Below are 21,656 nucleotides of genomic sequence, written 5' to 3'. Positions count from 1 at the left end.
ATTAATTTAGTCAACAGAAACAGGTCGCTGCTACAATCGGATTTGTTGAGTCACGGTATTAGAAAGACAATGGAAAGTTAGATTAAGCTAGGGCCAAGATGGCTAAAGAAGGCCACAGTACAGAATATACGGTTTCAGGCCCTTTGTCTCCAATAAAAAGTGCACCAAACCAAAGTTCATTAAAACCTGTGTAGTAGTAAAGTTTGGTAACATTTCCCTCACATTATCTATGACAAACCTGACATTTTTGGAAAGGCATGAAATAACACATACCATAAGCACTAAGCAGTCATAATTAGCTGACTTATTTGACACTATGCCAACCTAGCCATTGTTTTGTTTTTGTATTGTTTTTTTATTGAATATTTAAAAAAAAACATACAATATACTAGCAGTGAAGCCGCTCAACAACTACATCGCTTTAGTTATCTAACAGACTCCCATCCAGAGCGACACACAGAAGCATCCAGGGTCAACGCCCTGCTCAAGGGCACGTCGACAGGTCTCCCACAAGGTCAGAAACACGGACCTGAACCGGCGATCCATCAGACACCGGCCCAAGCTCCCAACCGCCAGGCCACCAGCCCTCCAAGATCCCCCCACAGTTCCCCAAGAACTGCCCCTCAACCATCCGGGACCCCCCACACAGTTCCACACCCCAGCCTAGCCATTGTTAGCGTGCATAAAATAGCACTGCAAGCAACCTGACAATGTTATATTGACATAAAATGATGTCAGTTATCATGACTTATGTAATATCATACTAATAACAGTGGAAGGATCAAGTAAAGTGTTACCAAGAGATGCTACACTAATTCAAGGACAAATCCATTCTGCCTCTACAGATATGGACAAAAACATAAGTTCCTAGTCAATATTGACACAAGAAACCACTTTGCACTGATATCACTTCCTTGCAATCAACCAATGGAACGCAGTTCACAGTTCAATATTTGACTAAGATGAAAGAACACACCCTTAGAGGTCAATGGCCAAATAGTTTTATGGGCGCCTACGGTTTCCGTGGAAACACAGTCAGAGCAAAACAACACCATAAGCTCCATATCACTGATCAGATAAAGACACTGAACCAGTGTAAAGTACACTATGAAGTGGTCACATAGCAAGCATTGATCAACAACGACATATGAAGAGTGGAATCAGTCACGTTCTGCTCTTTGAAATGCTCAGCTGTCCAGCGCAACGGCAAAACACAAAGGTTGCATCTGAAATGCCACCCTACTCCCTGTCTAGTGCCCTACTTCTGAACAGAGCCCGGGTCAAAAGTAGTGCACTACATAGGGAATAGGATGCCATTTCAGACGCACCCAGAGATAGGGGTAAGCTCCCTTTCAGGTGTGTCTATTTACTTACATGGGCATCCACCCATATCCCTGCCAGTTCTGTTAAGACTGTAAGCTGAACTGGTATTTCAAGCAACAGAGCCAGACACAAAGGACTACTTATGAATACGTCTGTAACTGGAAGGAAGTTGAATCTTTTAAAAAGGGTGGCAGAGAAGGAGAGAGTCTTTGAGATGGGAAAAAAAAGAAGCCAGGAGACAGAAGGTGCATGAAAGTATCCGGAAATAACAGAGAAAAGGGAGTAGAGAAACATACTGAATTGTTATAAAGGAGACAGCTAGAGGAGGGTAGAAAGTGAGAGAAGCAGTGAATGGGTCAAGCCACAGATGGAACAGAGAGCAAAAACAGGAGGGAGGGAACAGATTTAGATCAGAACAGGTGTGCACCAAGGTAGATTTCCAGAAGAGGGACACCCAAATAAGAGCTGTACAGAAGTTTAGGGGACGTGCCGCGAAGCTAATGACAACACGGGACCAGGTATAAGGCACAGCTGTGTGTCGGCTGACTGGTTGTTTACCTGTCTGTCCTGTGCTCTGCAAAGAAGACAGAGTGAAAGGAGGGTACAGCCTATCCTGCCTTATGAAGGAGTAAGCCATACAATCCTATGGGACATTGCAAATCTGGCACTGACTGTACCCCCAGCCCAAAGCAGCTTGAATGAAAGGAGAGTACAGCCTATGCTGCCTTATGGGGGATAATTCTCACTATCTTAATGGAATCTGGCAACCCTAGTATCCCTGGCACTGTACCGACCGTTACGATTGGCTTGAGTAAAGGAGAGTACAGTCTATCCTGTCTTACATTCAATCTTATGGGAACCAACATGGCAACGTACCCCTAGTCACGATCGGCTTGAGCGTAGGGTCGGGACAATACCAGTCTCGCGATACTCGTTAGTATCTTGGCAAGGAAACAAAACACGAAGCGGATTTAACTTCTTTCAGAAAACAGTTCTAATGTTGGAAACATCATTATGTTGTCATCCAGAGTCACATCTATTTATTTTCCAAGCTACAGCACAATATTTTACATACAGCTGGTTTTTAAATATTGCAATACTGGTATTGTCCCAGCCCTACTTTAGTGAAAGGACGGTATAGTCGTCCGGTATAGTTGCATCAGATACATATATCCCGCATCAGATACAAGAAAATGCCATCTTTGATGATATTGTACTGCCAGAAAAGACAGGCATATCGTCTGTTTAGCCGGCGCCCACTTGTTTTGTTTTTCGAATACATGGCAACGTATATTTTCATTTATTCAACCTTTAAAATGACCAGGCTGTCCCATTGAGGTAAAAAAAAAAAACAGGGGAGACCTGGCCAAAATGTTCAACCAATCTTAAACGTCCGTCTATATTTGAGACCATCGACTTGCCTTCACATTAATTAATAACCTCTTCAGGATGTCTCTCTAAAAATTACACCAAAGGCCACAAATACACACTGTTTACACGGCAAACCCAATCTCTGAGCTTTCAACCTGTCACCTTTCCGACACCTCTCTGGTCTAGACTATGCTCACAAACAGATCTTTAAAATATACACTACTGATGGGTTGCTAAGACGACCAAGTCCTACACAATGACGAGAGTACGGTCAGTGTCGCCGTGATGTCGGAAGAGCAGTCAGTGCTCGGGACCAAGCCCTTTGTAAAGGCCACTGTTAAAGTCAGTCCTGGACTGGAGGTGCAGAAGGAAACTGATTATAGCTAAGAGGCTAATCAGTTTAGTGGCATTTGGCATCTGTGGCCCCAAGCATCAGGGGAAGGGATGTGGCTAGAGGATTAGACACCTCCCCTAAAGTCACCAGAGGGAGGGGGGAGGAGTAGAGGGAGGGGGAAGGATCTTCTGTTAGCTCCTCTACTAAACAGACCATACATACGTGTAGTACTGTATTGATTAATGGAGATTCTGATATAATAGTGTCCCGTTAACGTGATTATGACAGTGGAGTAGCCTTGTAATAGTCAGTAGCATGATGATGTTGAGTGTTGGATTTGGGTAAACTGAGTGTTTGTTGTGTTAGATTGAGGGATAAAGTATGCAGGCAAAACAAGTTTATTTTATCTATTTTTTATATAAAGGCACCCATGTATCGAATCAATTGTTTCTTCCTAGAATCAGACTATGATCTTGTGACTATGATCAATTTCACCCATATCTATCTCTAGCTCATATTTTAGCATTTACTTTTATAACATTACCCCATTAAAACGATCACAATATTGTTGAAAAAACATTTACAAATCTCATTAGATTTGTTTTTCCACGTCTACGTAGGAGTCAAGCGAAAACACTTTGTTGAAAGGACAATTGAAACAGATATAATCTTTAGCCAGACCTTAACTCGCAATCTGAGTCAGACCGATAGGAAGAATGTTCACCTCAGATTTAGAGTTCAAGATAAACTAGCAGGAGATACCATGGTCATTATATACGGTACTTCCTGTTGGCAACATGCTACCAACCAAACCCTTTGGACCCATACCACCCCATCCAACTCCAAGAATTTTGTCACCACTACTGTGTGATTCTATTATGAGTGTCTTCAAGTGTGACTTAAAAACACCAGGATAAATTGGTCCAATATCAGATATATTATTGCAGGACAAATTGCTACATTCACAATCAATGTCTTCTCTTGTGGACACTACTAATACTATTGAGATACAGTGTCTTGCGAAAGTATTCACCCCCCTTGGCATTTTTCTTATTTTGTTGCCTTACAACCTGGAATTAAAATGGATTTGGGGGTGTTTTGTATCATTTGATTTACACAACATGCCTACCACTTTGAAGATGCAAAATATTTTTTCTTGTGAAACAAACAAGACAAAAACATAAAACTTCAGCGTGCATAACTATTCACCCCCCCAAAGTCAATACTTTGTAGAGACACCCTTTGCAACAATTACAGCTGCAAGTCTCTTGGGGTATGTCTCTATAAGCTTGGCACATCTAGCCCCTGGGATTTCTGCCCATTATTCAAGGCAAACCTGCTTCAGCTCCTTCAAGTTGGATGGGTTTCGCTGGTGTACTGCACTCTTTAAGTCATACCACAGATTCTCAATTGGATTGATGTTTGGGATTTGACTAGGCCATTCCAAGACATTTAAACGTTTCCCCTTAAACCACGCGAGTGTTGTTTTAGCAGTATGCTTAGGGTCATTGTCCTGCTGGAAGGTGAACCTCCGTCCCAGTCTCAAATCCCTGGAAGACTGAAACAGGTTTCCCCTCAAGAATTTCCCTGCATTTAGCGCCATCCATCATTCCTTCAGTTCTGACCAGTTTCCCAGTCCCTGCCGATGAAAAATGGATGGTGTTCTCGAGGTGATGCGAGGTGTTGGGTGTGCGCCAGACATAGCGTTTTCCTTGATGGCCAAAAAGCTAAATTGTTGTCTCATCTGACCAGAGTACCTTCTTCTATATGTTTGGGGAGTCTCCCACATGCCTTTTGGCGAACACCAAACGTGTTTGCTTATTTTTTTTCTTTAAGCAATGGCTTTTTTCTGGACACTTCCGTAAAGCCCAGCTCTGTTGAGTGTATGGCTTAAAGTGGTCCTATGGACAGATACTCCAATCTCCGCTGTGGAGCTTTGCAGCTCCGTCAGGGTTATCTTTGGTCTCTTTGTTGCCACTGGGCAGCCCACTCTCGGCAGGTTTGTTGTGGTGCCATATTCTTTCATTTTTTAAATAATGGATTTAATGGTGGGATGTTCAAAGTTTCAGATATTTTTTATAACACAATCCTGATTTGTACTTCTCCACAACTTTGCCTCTGACCTATTTGAAAAGCTCCTTGGTCTTCATAGTGCCGCTTGCTTGGTGGTGCCCCTTGCTTAGTGGTGTTGCAGACTTTCAGAACAGGTGTATATATACACTGAGATCATGTGACACTTAGATTTCACACAGGTGGACTTTATTTAACTAATTATGTGACTTCTGAAGGTAATTGGTTGCACTAGATCATATGCACGCACCACTTTTACGTTGTTTTTTTTATTTTGTTTTTTGAAATAAGTTATTTTTTTCATTTCACTTCACCAAGTTGGACTATTTTGTGTATGTTCACTACATGAAATCCAAATAAAAATCCATTTACATTACAGGTTGTAATGAAACAATATAGGAAAAAACACCAAGGGGGTGAATACTTCTGCCAATTGTATTTGTCTTACAGGCAAGGAGTCAGACCACAAGCTCTTTAGATCCACACCATATGGATGACCTGATAATGGCAAAAGAGTGAGAGATTATCCTATCAATGTTTAATAGTATAAAGTCCAGTGATTAAAGGATATGTGTAATCTGTGAACAAGTTTCCATTGACCAATTCCAAATCATATGTGAGGGGTCAATTCACAGTAGGACTGTAAAATGGAATTGCTGTAGGCTAAAACATTGCCTATAAAACACTATGGGCTGTTCAATTCCGGTCCTGGAGGGCCGAAAAAAGTTCATTTTTTTTGTTTCTACTTAGTAGTTAATTGCACTCACCTGGTGTCCCAGGTCTGAATTAGTCCCTAATTGGAAAGAGAGGATGCAAAGCAGAAGTGTTTCTGCCCTCCAGGACCAGAATTGAATAGCCCTGCGACATTCAGTACATATTCAACTGAGGAATAAGTAATGTATTGACTTAATCTTACCAGGTTAGGATACTAGATAGTGGATAGCATGTTCTCAAACCTGAAATATAAGACATGCCTCCACAGAGGTACATGCAATAGCTTTGGGAGTATGTAGCCCTGGTCCTGAATGCCACAGGTACAGTACATCAAGTTGTGTATTTTTAAGCATCAGTTCCCGTAAGGGCTGAAAGTAGAACTAATTTCTTCCTGGTACGGGACCTCCTATATGTGCATCCATTTGAGTGTGTCCCCCCAAAAAATGTATGGGCCTAAAACATAGAATCCCAATCAATTTAATATCATCTCTGTGGGCTTAGTCGTAAAGATTTGTAATTTAACTTGAAAAATGTATTACCTTTTATTGTGGCATAAACACAACCAGTCATGATGTTTGATCTGATTGTCAAACATTGACTTCAAAGCTGGGCTGGATTAAGAAATCATAAGCCCAAGGGCTTATTTTCTCTTTTTTTTTTTACGAGGCATACAGTATGTTATGGTGTCGGGTGCATTTTCCTGGCATGGCTTAGGTCCACTTGTAAAATCTATGCAAAGGCACATTGAAGCTGTTCTGGCAGCTTGTGGTGGCCAAAACCATTTTAAGACACTTTATGTTGGTGTTTCGTTTATTTTGGCAGTTACATGTATGGCTTGTGATCAAATTTAACCCACAGTTATTGTTTAGAAACTATTGATCCTCTTTGGCTAAATGATGCTCTCTGTTGTATTTTGAACATTGAGAGTGGACTCCTGTGGTTGGATAAAATAAATAATAATAACACAATTTGTTTTGCCTCTTGGGTTCCCAACGGGCTTGGGCAAAGCCCGACACACAATTGGCCAGTAACATTGATTTATTATGCAATGATTTTTTTTTAAAGTTTATTAATCAGTTAACCAATCAAGACAGGGCTCCCCAGCTGGGGAGTCAGGACCGAGGGAAAGAGGAACGGAGCAAAGTACAGAGAGATCCTTAATGAAAACCTGCTCCAGAGCACTCAGGACCTGACTGGGGCGAAGGTTCACCTTCCAACAGGACAACGACCCTAAGCACACAGCCAAGACAACGCAGGAGTGGCTTCGGGAGCCCACTGTCAATGAGTGTACACAGCCTGCTCCTGCTGCCCTGCTAATCGTCAGGGGGGGGGGGGGGGGCCCCCTACCTTCTTATCCCCCCCCCCCCCCCCCTACCTTCTTATCCCCCCCCCCCCCCCCCCGGCAGCAGGAGCAGGCTGTGTACACTCATTGACAGTGGGCTCCTGAGTCCTCCTGTGGTTGGCGGTTGCAGTAAAAAAAAAATGATAAAGTGCATTCGGAAAGTATTCAGACCCCTTGCCTTTTCCCACATTTTATTACGTTACAGACTCTTCTCTGTAGATCCTCTCAAGCTCTCAGGTTGGATGGGAAGTGTCGCTGCACAGTTATTTTCAGGTCTCTCCAGAGATGTTCGATCAAGTTCAAGACCGGGCTCTGGCTGGGCCACTCAAGGACATTCAGAGACTTGTCCCGAAGCCACTCCTGCGTTGTCTTGGCTGTGTGCTTAGGGTCGTTGTCCTGTTGGAAGGTGAACCTTCGCCCCAGTCAGGTCCTGAGTGCTCTGGAGCAGGTTTTCATTAAGGATCTCTCTGTACTTTGCTCCGTTCCTCTTTCCCTCGGTCCTGACTTGTCTCCCAGTCCCTGCCTTTGAAAAACATTCCCACAGCATGATGCTGCTACCACCATGCTTCACCGTAGGGATGGTGCCAGGTTTCCTCCAGACCAGACGCTTGGTATTCAGGCCAAAGAGTTCAATCTTGGTTTCATCAGACCAGAGAATCTTGTTTCTCATGGTCTGAGAGTCTTAGGTGCCTTTTGGCAAACTCCAAGCGGGCTGTCATGTGCCTTTTACTGAGGAGTGGTTTCCGTCTGGCCTGATTGGTGGACTGTTGCAGAGATGGTTGTCTTTCCGGAAGGTTCTCCCATCTCTACAGAGGAACTCTGGAGCTCTGTCAGAGTGACCATCGGGTTCTTGGTCAGTTCCCTGACCATGGCCCTTCTCCCCGATTGCTCAGTTTTGCCAGGAGGCCAGCTCTAGGAAGAGTCTTGGTGGTTGCAAACTTCATCCATCTAAGAATGATGTTCTTAGTGACCTTCAATGCTGCAGACATGTTTTGGTACCCTTCACCAGATCTGTGCCTCGACACATTCCTGTCTCAGAGCTCTACGGGCAATTCCTTCGACCTCATAGCTTGATTTTTGCTCTGACATGAACTGTCAACTGTGAGACCTTATATAGACAGGTGTGTGCCTTTCCAAATCATGGCCAATCAATTGAATTGACCACAGGTGGACTACAATCAAGTTGAAGAAACATCTCAAGGATGATCAATGGAAACAGGATGCACCTGAGCTCAATTTTGAGTCTCATAGCAAAGGATCTGAATACTTATGTAAATAAGGTATTTATGTTTTTATGTTTTATAAATTTGCAAAAATGTCTTACAACCTGTTTTTGCTTTGTCATTATGGGATATTGTGTGTAGATTGATGAGGAAATTTTTTTTTTAAATCAATTTTAGAATAAGGCTATAACGTAAGAACATTTTGAAAAAGGGAAGGGGTATGAATACTTTCTGAACGCACTGTATATATATATATTTATTTTTTTGCTACCTCTTGGGCCCCCCACAGTCCTGGGCCCAAGGGCTTCAGCCCCTGTAAACCCCTGCATTAATCCAGCCCTGCGTCAAAGAGCTGTTTTACTAGACTAACTGTGCACGTTCATCCACTGGCAACATATTTCCAGCCTCCAAACAGTGGTGAATTGAAAGAGACATCTGTTACACAAAACACCAAAAAGGGCCCGAATGTATGCGTCCACTGCTGTCCAAGTGCGTCTCGGTGTCAGCCACTCATCTCTGCCTTGGCAAAATGTCTGTGTTTTCGTCAAATCACATCGCAATTTGGAGCGTAGGCTATACCAGACATCTTCAAGTCCATCCGCGAATTCTTCTTGCCTCTGACATGCAGTAATGATAAATAATGGTGTAATATAGCCTACAGTTTTCTTGACATTTTCTTTAAAAAAGGCTCATGTTTTACCAGTAAGGCGTACCCCCACTATTTTGTTTTGCCGGGACACCCTTCCGGACCGTACCGCCTTACGTTCACCTCTGGTGCCCGTATTCATAAGCATCTCTCAGAGTAGGAGTGCTGATTAAGGAGCAGTTGTGCTTTTTAGCTCATAAGGAATAAGATTATGTAGACAGGGGAACCTGGTCCTAGATCAGCACTCCTACTCTAAAACTCTTTATGAATACGGGCTCCAAGATCTTAGATCTAGGAGACCAGGTAGGTGCTTTCACTCAAGCCAGCCGCCGCACCACATGAGTCAACTCATCATTGGATTTAAGTGGTTCATTCCCTCCAAGCTAAGTTGGTGAGGTGAGTAACTAGTAAAACAGGTGCGGTACATTTGGCACTTCAGTACCAGTTGCCTTCTCCTGTGTTAGATGCCTAGCGTGGACAGAGTGGTGGACTTACAGAAGTACTTGAGCGTCTCTTCTATCTGGTCATGTGTGAGTCCCAGGGCAACCTCCGGGGGCAGCAGAGGGGTGTGGAGCCAGTCGTCGTGGTCGTAGCCATACATGCAGTCCGCCCGCAGAGTGTAGTTAGGCAGTCCCTCAGACAGCAGGCTCACTATCTCCACCTCACTATCGCCACCTGAACAAAGTTCTGACAGTGGAAAGGGAGGGAGGGAGGTGTATGAGGGTGTGGCAGGGGAGATATGGGAGAACAAAGAGACAGCATTCATCACATTGGATTGAGCGCTCTGAAATATACAAGTCTCTGCTGCCCCCCTGAGGCACTGACCGGATGACACAGTTCCCACTCGCCACATTATAATGCATGTATTACATTAAAAACATGTAATTGAACACTGTTCCTGGATGCAGGATGATAGTCCAATCTAAATGTCCCCTGCAATGGTTCTAAGAGACCCATCTTCCCACTAGCTTCATGCGGTCCAACATGAAAGTGAACTGCTTATCCAATTCCCTATAACCCATCTACTACATTCATTTACTGTGACCTACCAGTGAGGGTGGACACATCATGGCTTCCCCTATCCACTCTTTCCAGGAGGTCGCACTCCATATTAAGGCCCTCATAAAGGGGCAGGGTCTCCTCATCGAGGCCGCCGGACGCCTCCCCCTGCCCCCTATAAAGGGAGAGGGTCAACAGGGGGTCCAGTGGGGAGTGTGAGGGCCAGAAGAAGAGATGAGGAGGAGAGGGAGAGGGATGAGGGTGGGACAGCTTGACTGGGGCCGGAGTGTTCAGGGTGAGGACTCAGGGCTGGTCCCTGTGAGTGACTGAGGCCCCCTGGTGGATCAGGGAGAAACAGCAGGCTGATCGCACATCTGGTACCAGGGCTGGTCTGAGAGAGGGAGAGAAAAATAATTGTGTTGCTAGGTTTCCATCCAATTGGCAACAGATTTATGTGAATATTCTAAAAGCGGCTTAAAAACACAATGTGCATTTTCCCACCAGAGATGTGTTTCCATCAAATTGACTTGTTGCAGATGAAAGGTGTGTGATGACGTAACGCACATCAAATACATTTTGCAGTTAAGTTCCCATGTACTGAATAAAAAATACAAGTTAAATGGGTTTCCATCGCATTTTCAACTCTATTTATCACAACAACAACAAAAATAACGTGACATAGCAAATGTGCCAACTTTGGTATTGGCAAGTATTCTCCAGCCAACAGCGCACAGGGCGCAGATACAGTAGGCTACTGTATCTACGACAAAAGTGCAAGATTATTTTTATTTGTCAAACGGCATTGATGATCATGTCACCAGAATGAGACCCTGGGTATTTATTGGAAAGGAGCATCAAGCTCATCACCTTGCACTTTCACCACGCTGTGAAGTTCAGGGTGTTCAGTAGCCTAATAAACTCCATGTGTGACTCTAATTTACCTTTGACATTATGATTATTATATTAATATTTGCATAAAAGCACTTCCAACGACATTTTACGCATACTTCATTTTGCAGACACAAAAAGATCCCACCTAGTCTAGTTCATTTTGTTTTTGGAAAGTTTACTGAAACATTTTCTGTTTCCATCAGTCTTGTCATTACATTTGTTTTTATCGGACATGTACTTTAATCGCATAAAGAAGGTTGGATGGAAGACTGGTTAGATAGAAAGATGAATTCAAGCCGACTGTCTTTAATTCATCAACATCATAGTATTTTACGTTTTAGTACGGAATGGCATAACATTAAATGCTGTTTTACGTTTGAACATGGAATGCCATCAAATGCGAATGTATCAAGAAAACTCTCACCCCTTTACTGAAATGTATTTCACCAGTTTTTCCAGGTGAGATACTGAAATGATGCTCTTATTTTCTATCACAGCCTGGTTAAAAGACATACAGATATAGGTCACATTTAAGGATAAGTTGAAGTTTTTCTTACTTCAGACACTTCAACCACGAATTTACAAGCATCTTCATCTTTTTTAAAGCCATGTACAGTGCCATGTATGCTCCAATTGTCTCACTAGGCTTGGCCTTTCCCCAGAGTTTTTAGGGTCAGAAAGCTAGAGTGTAACCCTAGCTACACACAGATCAAGTTACAACCGGAGCACAACACACCACCTTATGACATTTAAACCGACACAGTTACTAAACAAAGCTTGACGAGGCACAACACAAAGTGCTGTACATTCTAACTAGGACCGCGTGCTAAGGATAGCTGTAACCTGTATTATAGTATTAGAGTAAATGCTAATTCATACTGTTTACAAAAGCAAAGAGAAACATGAGTGTCTCTCTTCATAAGGCATATCAATTCACCTACATGTCCGCCAGGAAATGCTGCGGGCCATCGTTCTGTAACTGAATAGCCTGGCTAGTGACGTAATTCAAAGAGAAAATATGGGGGGGGGGACAGCAAAGTAGCCATAGTTTATTGATGGAACTCTAAATAATTGTCCCATCCAGTTTTATTGTCATATTGCGGTTAGTGTTTGGATACATCAGACCTAGGCAATATCAAGGTCAGTGGTAAAGGGCAGTGGATATCATATAATACATTAGCTATGTATTGCAGTCTGAGTCAAGGACATATTATATGAGGACTATTTGGTTAACAAAGCACTGACCGTGCATGTGGGTGGACAAAACATGTGACACACACATGCAGGTAGCCTAGTGGAGGGAGCGTTGGACTAGTAACCGAAAGGTTGCAAGATTGAATCCCTAAGCTGACAAGGTAAAAATCTGTCGTTCCCCTGAACAAGGCAGTTATTGAAAATAAGACTTGCCTACTTAAATAAAGGTTAAATACATTTTTAAAACTCAGCTGGGTGCAGCTCGCCACACACCCACTCAAGAGACAGATGAGAATGACAATCTCTCCTCCTTCCTCCCCCTCTCCAACCTCCTTAATTAACTGAGTGTATTGCTCTGGTCACTCCTGCCACATCCATCCATCCACTCCCTCCACTTACAGCTGTCAGAGGGAGCAGCAGGGTCGTACACATACTCTAGGTCTGGCTTTTACTGTATCCACCCCCATCACCATGATGCATAATGTCTGGTAGTTCTGTAGCATGGCGTGTCTATTGACTAGAATGATAAGTAGTACTTGTGTTTTCACTAGAATGCTAAGTAAGGGTGCATGGATGCAGTCCAAAATATCATGTTATTATACAATTATAAATGTCTTATTCCCACATCTTAAATGACAAATAAAAAAATATTGAGGAGAATCAATTGGCATTTGGTACTGGCACTCAACTAACCTGCAGCGCACAGTCTCACACAGAAAACAAATGGAGCATGCCCATGCGCGCGCGCGCACACACACACACACACACACACACACACACACACACACACACACACACACACACACACACGTCGTATCTTTATGTCATATTTACATGCTGCCAAGGCCAAGTTGGCAGGCATTGTATTGTAACATTGTGGGTCTATTAACTACCCAGCCAAGCGCAGCCTTGTATCCCATTTAGAGGGGGTCACCAGTGAGTATGGTTATTGGCCATCTCTTTCTCTGTGTGGTTGTCGTTGGGCCAGGCAGAATGCCAAGGGAAAGACCCTGTTACGCTGCCCAGTGTGCCCACTGTACAACCCTGGGCTCCACTAGGCCCTTGTTCCCAGATCTGCCAGCAAATTAACAGTCCAGAGAATCTGCAGGAACTGTGAGAAAACAATTGTCCAGTTCCCCAGACAAACACACAGTGGGGTGCGGAAGACTGGGCCACTAAGGACAAAGCCAAAAACGTCTGATCCCTGAGAACGTGTTCTGTACAGTATATCCATAAGGATATAATCAAACTTACAGGCTATTTTTTGTGTAGCCTACACAAGTTACTCTTGAGAAATGTGGAATGCACAGCAGTATGCTACGTGGTTTAACTCAAACAAGGAAAGTTACTTCAATCTGAATTTCAAGGATTGCAAACCACTTTCCTAATGTAAATGAGAAGTTAAAACGTTACCTTAATGTGTTATAGTTGCATAGGGCCGTTCATCCAAGATGAGCAGTGCCAAAGTTGAAGGAATAATAAGGAGACTTTTCCGAGTGAACTTCAATAAGTCAGGCATAAGTGTAACTCTCTAACTCTAATGGATGTCCTTCTGAGTCTGACTGACCTTCCAGAGGACTCACGTTGAACTCGTAGAGGCCGGTTGGAAAAGCCTGTCTTTGGTGCTCTTTGGCCGTTCAGAAGGGGTGTGTACGTGTGTGGAGTCACACAGGAACGAGAGAGGAAGGAAGGGCAGACGAGGGTGTCACAGAAAGAAGCGAGGGAGGGTGGGATGGGAGGGTAGGAGGGTAGGAGGGGGTAGAAAATAGACAGATAGTGACGGTTGAGGAGGGAGGAGGGACACTTGCAGGGTACAGTACTTAGGAAAGTGGGAAGGGAGGGGGTAGGAAAGAGGGGGGAAACTGAGACGGCGAGAGAGGGCACAGGAGGGAGGAGAGGGGCCCTTGAGAGAAGGGTACTTAGGAAAGAGGAAAGAAAGGGATGAATGGGTCACACTCGATTTAGCATGTCACCACCAGATTGAATAACAAATCAGAATTTGCAAACCGGCTGAGAGGGAGAAGCTTGTCAAATGCAAATCTCGCCTCTAATTGGCTGAGAGGGCCAAGGACTCTGAACCCATGGTCGCCCGGGCAACAGTTTGGTCATGTGACGAAGCCCATCTGATCCCTCTGCCAGTAGAGATTTTATTCAAATGGTAAGTACGTAATTATTCAACTTCAAGGTAGAAGCTTTTACACAAACCAGAGAAAGGCTCTGTACTAAAATGGGGCAAGATTTACAAGACTTTTTGCACTAGAGCGAAATCTGCACCTTTTCCCCCAGAGGGAACAGGAAAGCTAGAACAATCAAAGTCAAAACAATTTAAGACTTCCACATAACAAGAGGAAAGTACACCTCTGAGATCGCTTTAGTAAATCTAAGCCAGATCACCCCCCACACAAGCTAATATGCAATGCATCAGTGATGAAACTTATTTTCTGAACCCGGACAGGGCTTCCATCCAAGAACTTCAACGTTCTTTCACTGAGGGTGTAACTGACCCCATAACTGGCCTCATTTACTTCAAGTAGTGCCACGCAGTCCATTACTGTGGTGGCCAGGGAGGGCAGTGAGGGCACTATGGGATAATGAGATCAGATAGATAGGTAGGTCGATAAACTAGTGCTTGAACGATACCCACCATTTCATTATTTAACACTACCATGAGATAGTAGCCTATATAGTCTCTCCTGATAGGCTTAAATCAAGGAGCTGAACGGCCAGCATGCACATGAAATGTAATTCTGGGTGACGAGCATAGAGCCTTTCTAATGATTGTGGTTCAGGCTAATTATAGTGGCCTCATTTTTGGAGTGATGCTCCCGTATGGCCGTGTCTCGACTTGACAGTTACTGCAGTTTTTGTATTCTGACTATGGAGTTCTGATCATGGAATTCCAAACACATCATGCATCTACACTTAAAATGTGTCCACCATGTCCACATTGTGTCCGGATTCCCTTTTCCCGCACTATATTAAAATGCCAGTATGCATTCTGCAAATGGTAGAATAGGCTAAATATGATAACACAACAACTAGCAAAACTAAAGGGATTGCAAACAGGATAGCATAACTTTAGCCAAAAGACAAATATTTTTTCTAACTATTAACTAGCTGGCTAGCATTTGAGGCCAGCAAACATGCTCCTCACACACTAGGAATGTATTTCCTCCAGCGTTATAATGAAAAGCTGCCTCTCAGTACCAAAACAAACGTTTTCTGGAGACTTATGGGCAGGATGCTGATGACAACACCCACTGTGTACGCTTTTGGTAGCCTGATTGCATCCAGACTGAGGAGAAACCCGCACACAATGCATCCCAGAACAAAGTGCGACTTTTATGCGTCTAGACCCGTAATTTACAATACGATATTCGTATTCTGATAGCAGAACCACATGTAAGTGTCAAGTGTAGACACGGCCATAGAGGTGCCCCCCAAAATAGAACAGGTAACATTAGTTCCCTACTAGGTAGGCCTTCAAACTAAAATTGCAGGGAAAATACTGAAAACCCACCAAACCTCTGAGAAAATACAATAATTAGTCAACACACTATACTAATAAAAAGCAGAAAATTAACTATTAAAATAGTCGATGGCCTATGATCCAGAAGGAGTAAAAGGCCTGAGTAAGTAAATGCTATAGACATCTCTGGAGCCAAGCAGCCAGACAACATGGGTTGAGGTGGGTGAGGAGTATGCAGACACATTTCAAACAGCTGAACTGATGAGAAGACCTTAACCACGGTCTCATGGTCAGAGATAAGCTGCTGTGTTGTATCAGTTGAGTATCTAGACACAGTGTTCACTCCCCAAACAATAAACATTGCCTACGAGACCTTCTGCACACTTACCATGGCTGAACTGCCTTCACTACAAATCTGATTCATCAAGTCACAAGGCAATTACGACTAAATTATATCTCAATTTAAAAGGTAGACTCAGCGAAATGACGTCGCCGCGAGCGTTGAGATAAGTGAGATGCAAGACCGCTCTCACACAGTATCTGTACATGTGCACAGGTTCGCATCATGCTGTTAAAGCGTGTTAGACAGAGCACCAAAACAGCAGAGAAGTTGAGCCTCACACTTCAACGCTCTCAGTTGTTGCGGAAATTGGCCCACTGTGCTGTTTACTTTCTGCATCGACGTCATATCGCTGAGTCTACCTTTAAAAGTAAGCGGAGTTTCCTGATTCCAATACAAAAAATAATAATTCAAGCTTCTCAGAGGACGAGGAACGTGATATATGTTCTAAATTACTCTCAATCCCCTCAAAGCCGAATATTTTCCCCAGTCAGCAGCCGCCGTGGCTGCAAGAGCCGCCCTGCTATCGCTAACCAGATTAAAACCGCTGACAAAGTCAACGACCCTGTAAACAGACTGCCGTGACATATAGTCCCGTGTGGTTCAGTTGGTAGCGCATGGCGTTTGCAACACCAGAGTTGTGGGTTCGATTCCCACGGGGGACCGGTACGAACAAGTATGAAAAAGTATGCACTCACAACTATAAGTCGCTCTGGATGAGAGCGTCGGCTAAATAACTTAAAATGTTCAACACATTCTCTTTTTTGAAGACAAACTGACATCACATTCTATCACAACCTGTCTACATAGGTCTTCTAACAGACGCTTAGCTCTCATTCCTATAAAGCAACGTCCCCCAAACTAGAGGTCGACCGATTAAAAATCGGCATGGCCGATTAATTAGGGGCGATTTCAAGTTTTCATAACAATCGGTAATCAGCGTTTTTGGACGCTGATTATGGCCGATTACATTGCAATCCACGAGGAGACTGCGTTGGCAGGCTGACCACCTGTTACGCGAGTGCAGCAAGGAGCCAAGGTAAGTTGCTAGCAAGCATTAAACTTATTTTATAAAAAACAATCAATCTTAACATAATCACTAGTTAACTACACATGGTTGATGATATTACTAGTTTAACTAGCTTGTCCTGCTTTGCATATAATCAATGCAGTGCCTGTTAATTTACCATCGAATCACAGCCTACTTCAACTTCGCCAAACGGGGGATGATTTAAGAAAAGCACATTTGCAAAAAAAGCACAATCGTTGCATCAATGTACCTAACCATAAACATCAATGCCTTTCTTAAAATCAATACACAAGTATATATTTTTAAACCTGCATATTTAGTTAAAAGAGATTCATATTAGCAGGCAATATTAACTAGGGAAATTGTGTCCCTTCTCTTGCATTCAGTGCAAGCAGAGTCAGGGTATATGCAGCAGTTTAGGCCGCCTAGCTCGTTGCGAACTGTGTGAAGACCATTTCTTCCTAACAAAGACGGTAATTAATTTGCCAGAATTTTACATAATTATGACATAACATTGAAGGTTGTGGAATGTAACAGCAATATTTAGACTTTGGGTTGCCACCCGTTCTATAAAATACGGAACAGTTCCGTATTTCACTGAAAGAATAAACGTTTTGTTTTTGAAATGATAGTTTCCAGATTTGACCATATTAAATGACCTAAGGCTCGTATTTCTGTGTGTTTATTATATTATAATTAAGTCTATGATTTGATATAGCAGTCTGACTGAGCGGTGGTAGGCAGCAGCAGGTTTGTAAGCATTCATTCAAACAGCAATTTCCTGCTGTTTGAATAATGTTTCATTATTTATTTGAGACTAAATTGATTTTATGTATTATATTAAGTTAAAATAATCGGTATCGGAGTTGAAAAAATTATAAATCGGTCGACTTCTACCCCAAACATTGCAATCTCCATTAACTCAAACTGGGAGCACTGTTCGGTTAACCATTAACTTCCTCATTGTACTATTTCCCATAAAGACCCAGTCTATCAACCACCTCACTGATAAAGGTGTGGCGTCTCTTAAATGTATATTGTTTTAACTCTGGTACGGGAATAGAGGGGGAAAGGAGTAGGACAACGCATTTGAAGATCATTGTTTGTGCATTTCCACTGTGACGTTTCAGTTATTCTCATAGTTCTGCCTATCTAACAACACGCACTATTTGGATACTTTAAAAATGACTTATGATGTTTATATCTGTTGTTATGCCTGTTTGTCTTTTTTAGTTCATATGGATGGTACAGACGAAACCAAAGTCTGGACAAACGTTGAAGCCTCTGGATCTACAGAGATGAAGCCACAGGGACTATTGACATGATCATAGGAGCAGGGCTTTGATCAGGTACAAACCAAGGCAAAATGCAAATCACCAAGCCTGCCATGAGTCATGACAAAAGGCAGGATATGAGGTGAGAGATAACGCTCCACAAAGCAAATGAGGAAACACTTGGTATAGTACGAGAGAAAGACAAAACGGGAGAGTGGATGAGAGAGAAATAGTATGAAAGCTAGAGAGAGATACTACACAGACACCAGCATAGATCTTTAAAATGACCTCTATCCAGAAGATTTGTTCCAAGCTAATGAATACAGCTATGATACAGAGGCAGGTATAGGGCATGGGAAAGTGGACAAAGACAGAAGAGGGAGAGAGGGAGAGAGGAAGAGAGACAATAGCACTGTATCAGAAGAACCTTTACTTGGACAGATACCGGTTATTTCTACAACCCACTAGTCACCCAGACAACTGGAGCAGCTATATCTGGACTCCAACTATGGTGTGAATAGAAAGTGGCCTTAAATACCTAAACCTAAATACCAACACACTCTCGGTCTCAGCTGAATCTCTGTGTAGACCAGAGCTCACTAGCCCTGCTCCTACAGAGCTAATACACTAAAGGGTGTGCAGGCTTTTGTTCCAGCCCAGCTCTAACATACCCACTGACGTGACCGGACCAATCTACCACTCATAAAACCCCTGATCAGTGGAATTAGTTGACTTAAGTGTTGGGCTGCAACAAAAGCCTGCACACCCTGTAGCTAGAGACAAGAGTCTGTGAACACAAGCTACAAGTGATGAGGGGTTGAAGGATTGAGAGTCGCACACTGTCATCATTATGTCTGTCAAGTGGTAATTCTCATCAATGTAATGTCATTCACAACTCAGCATTAAGAAGACAAGTAGGACCATTCAAGCTTAACAGAGTGGCATTCTACCTCTAATATGATAACAGAGATTTTTGCTATTTTAGCCATATGGTTGTATTTGAAGCGAGTACACTGATGGTTTGGGTAGTTGGGAACGCCAATGCACACACTGTATTCTTTATCATGCACACACTGTATTCTTTATCATGCACACATTTGGTCTGCGCTAGTGGGATTTGCTGCAGTTACAACATGGCTAAAAGAGACTTTCACACAACATGCAATCAGACTCATGCTAACTTGACTCTGCACAAATACCTTGGACGACTACACCGTGTTACATTCTCTCGGCGTTTTTAGTAGGAAGACTGTATTACAAATTTAAACCACTCTGCCAGCTCACAAGGCCGTTGTCACAGGTCGATAATCCACTTAAAGTGGCCCCACACAAGTACAAATGAATGTGTTGCGCACACACACACACACATGTTCTGCAAGGGCTGCCAACCACATCTGCTCTGTCTGGCCAAAAGCTCCTTCAGTTGTTTGTCAGTCATACCATGCCTGGTAAACTATAAATACTTTTAGACATTTGCCCTCTCACACATCAGACACATATTTCCCTATACTTCTATATATTGAATATTTTCCATATAGGCCTCCCAAGTCAAGAGAACAGATGGCATGCATTCGTATAGACACAACATTAGCTAACTCATGCCATTATAATAACATAGCCACAACATTAGCCAACTCATGCCATTATAATAACACAGCCACAACATTAGCCAACTCCTGCCATTATAATAACATAGCCACAACATTAGCCAACTCATGCCATTATAATAACACAGCCACAACATTAGCCAACTCCTGCCATTATAATAACATAGCCACAACATTAGCCAACTCATGCCATTATAATAACACAGCCACAACATTAGCCAACTCCTGCCATTATAATAACATAGCCACAACATTAGCCAACTCATGCCATTATAATAACACAGCCACAACATTAGCCAACTCCTGCCATTATAATAACATAGCCACAACATTAGCCAACTCATGCCATTATAATAACACAGCCACAACATTAGCCAACTCCTGCCATTATAATAACACAGCCACAACATTAGCCAACTCCTGCCATTATAATAACATAGCCACAACATTAGCCAACTCATTCCATTATAATAACACAGCCACAACATTAGCCAACTCCTGCCATTATAATAACACAGCCACAACATTAGCCAACTCCTGCCATTATAATAACATTGCCACAACATCAACATTAGCAGACTCATACCATTATAATAACATAGCCACAACCTTAGGATAGATAAACCATACCATCATAATAACATCTAAACAGTTGATAAAGTACAACCACAGCATCAGTTTGTGAAATATCGTATCTTGGTATATGTTAACCCCATTTTGCAAGTACTGTGGTTCAACAGGCCTACAACCAAATCAACATGTGGTTCAACAGGCCTATAGTCCTTCTGAAGGCCTTTTGACTGGCTCTTACACAACCTAGGTAAGGCCAACAATACACACATGACAAAACAATACATCAGCTATGAAGTGAACCTAAGCCTCTATGATCTTCAAAATAACAGACCTCTTCACTGTACTTCTGGTCAATGTTTGCAATGTTTTCATTAGACTGAAAGCATACTGAAACACACACACATCTCTATCACACACACATCTCTAGTTTCCAGTCAATTTGTTATGTCTGCCCAAATGTATTGCCATTACAAAGTTGCATGGAGGGGAGAAGAACAAACACAGAAGTCCTCTGTGCCGGCTCTCTCAGGGATAATGAACGCAAACGGAGTCAGAGGCTAACTACAGCAGCATAGACACAGAGACGGTATGCTAATAATGCTAATAACATTAGGTTATTCGATTGATTGACTAACTGAGTATATCACTTACTGTTGTAAATGACAGTTACTTCCTGTGCTGCTAGGAGTATCCTTGTATTGATTGGACGCAGGTACAGTTGCTAGGACAGTCTCTCCTTCAGAGTGAGTGAGCCCGAGTCAAAAACCAATGGCCTCTACAGCTGCTGCTTCTCTTGTCAGCTACCTTAGGGGGAGAGAGAGAGAGAGAGAGTGAGTGAGGGAGGGAAGGCGGGAGGAGGTGGGGTTATAATGGAGAGTTGGGGAGGGACAGAAAGAGAGGGTGTGTGTGACAGACAAAGTGTGTGTGTGTGTGTGTGTGTGTGTGTGTGTGTGTGTGTGTGTGTGTGTGTGTGTGTGTGTGTGTGTGTGTGTGTGTGTGTGTGTGTGTGTGTGTGTGTGTGTGTGTGTGTGTGTGTGTGAGAGATAATGAGAGTGGAAGACCGTCTGTGAGTCTGCACTTGTACACCCTGTCATATTGCAGCTGCAGGCAAGGAATTCCCTCTCCCCTCTCTCTCTGTCATACTATCTGCCTCCGTCTGGTGCTCTGATTAGAGCCATTCATTTGCGTCAGTCAAATCAGACATCTCACCTTCTGCTTTACACACGGCTGCCAAATCAAATGCCTTACTCATGCAC

At 43.0% G+C, this 21,656-nt stretch overlaps 1 pseudogene; it reads right to left on the bottom strand.

The window, feature by feature from the left end:
- The window catches only part of LOC129837398 (trafficking kinesin-binding protein 1-like), a 40,119-nt pseudogene that overhangs the window by 16,803 nt on the left and 1,660 nt on the right, over window positions 1-21,656 (bottom strand).

This window comes from Salvelinus fontinalis, chromosome 3, assembly GCF_029448725.1.
Source record: "Salvelinus fontinalis isolate EN_2023a chromosome 3, ASM2944872v1, whole genome shotgun sequence".
In the NCBI taxonomy this organism is placed as follows: Eukaryota; Metazoa; Chordata; class Actinopteri; order Salmoniformes; family Salmonidae; genus Salvelinus; species Salvelinus fontinalis.
This window is presented reverse-complemented; position numbering and strand designations above follow the sequence as displayed.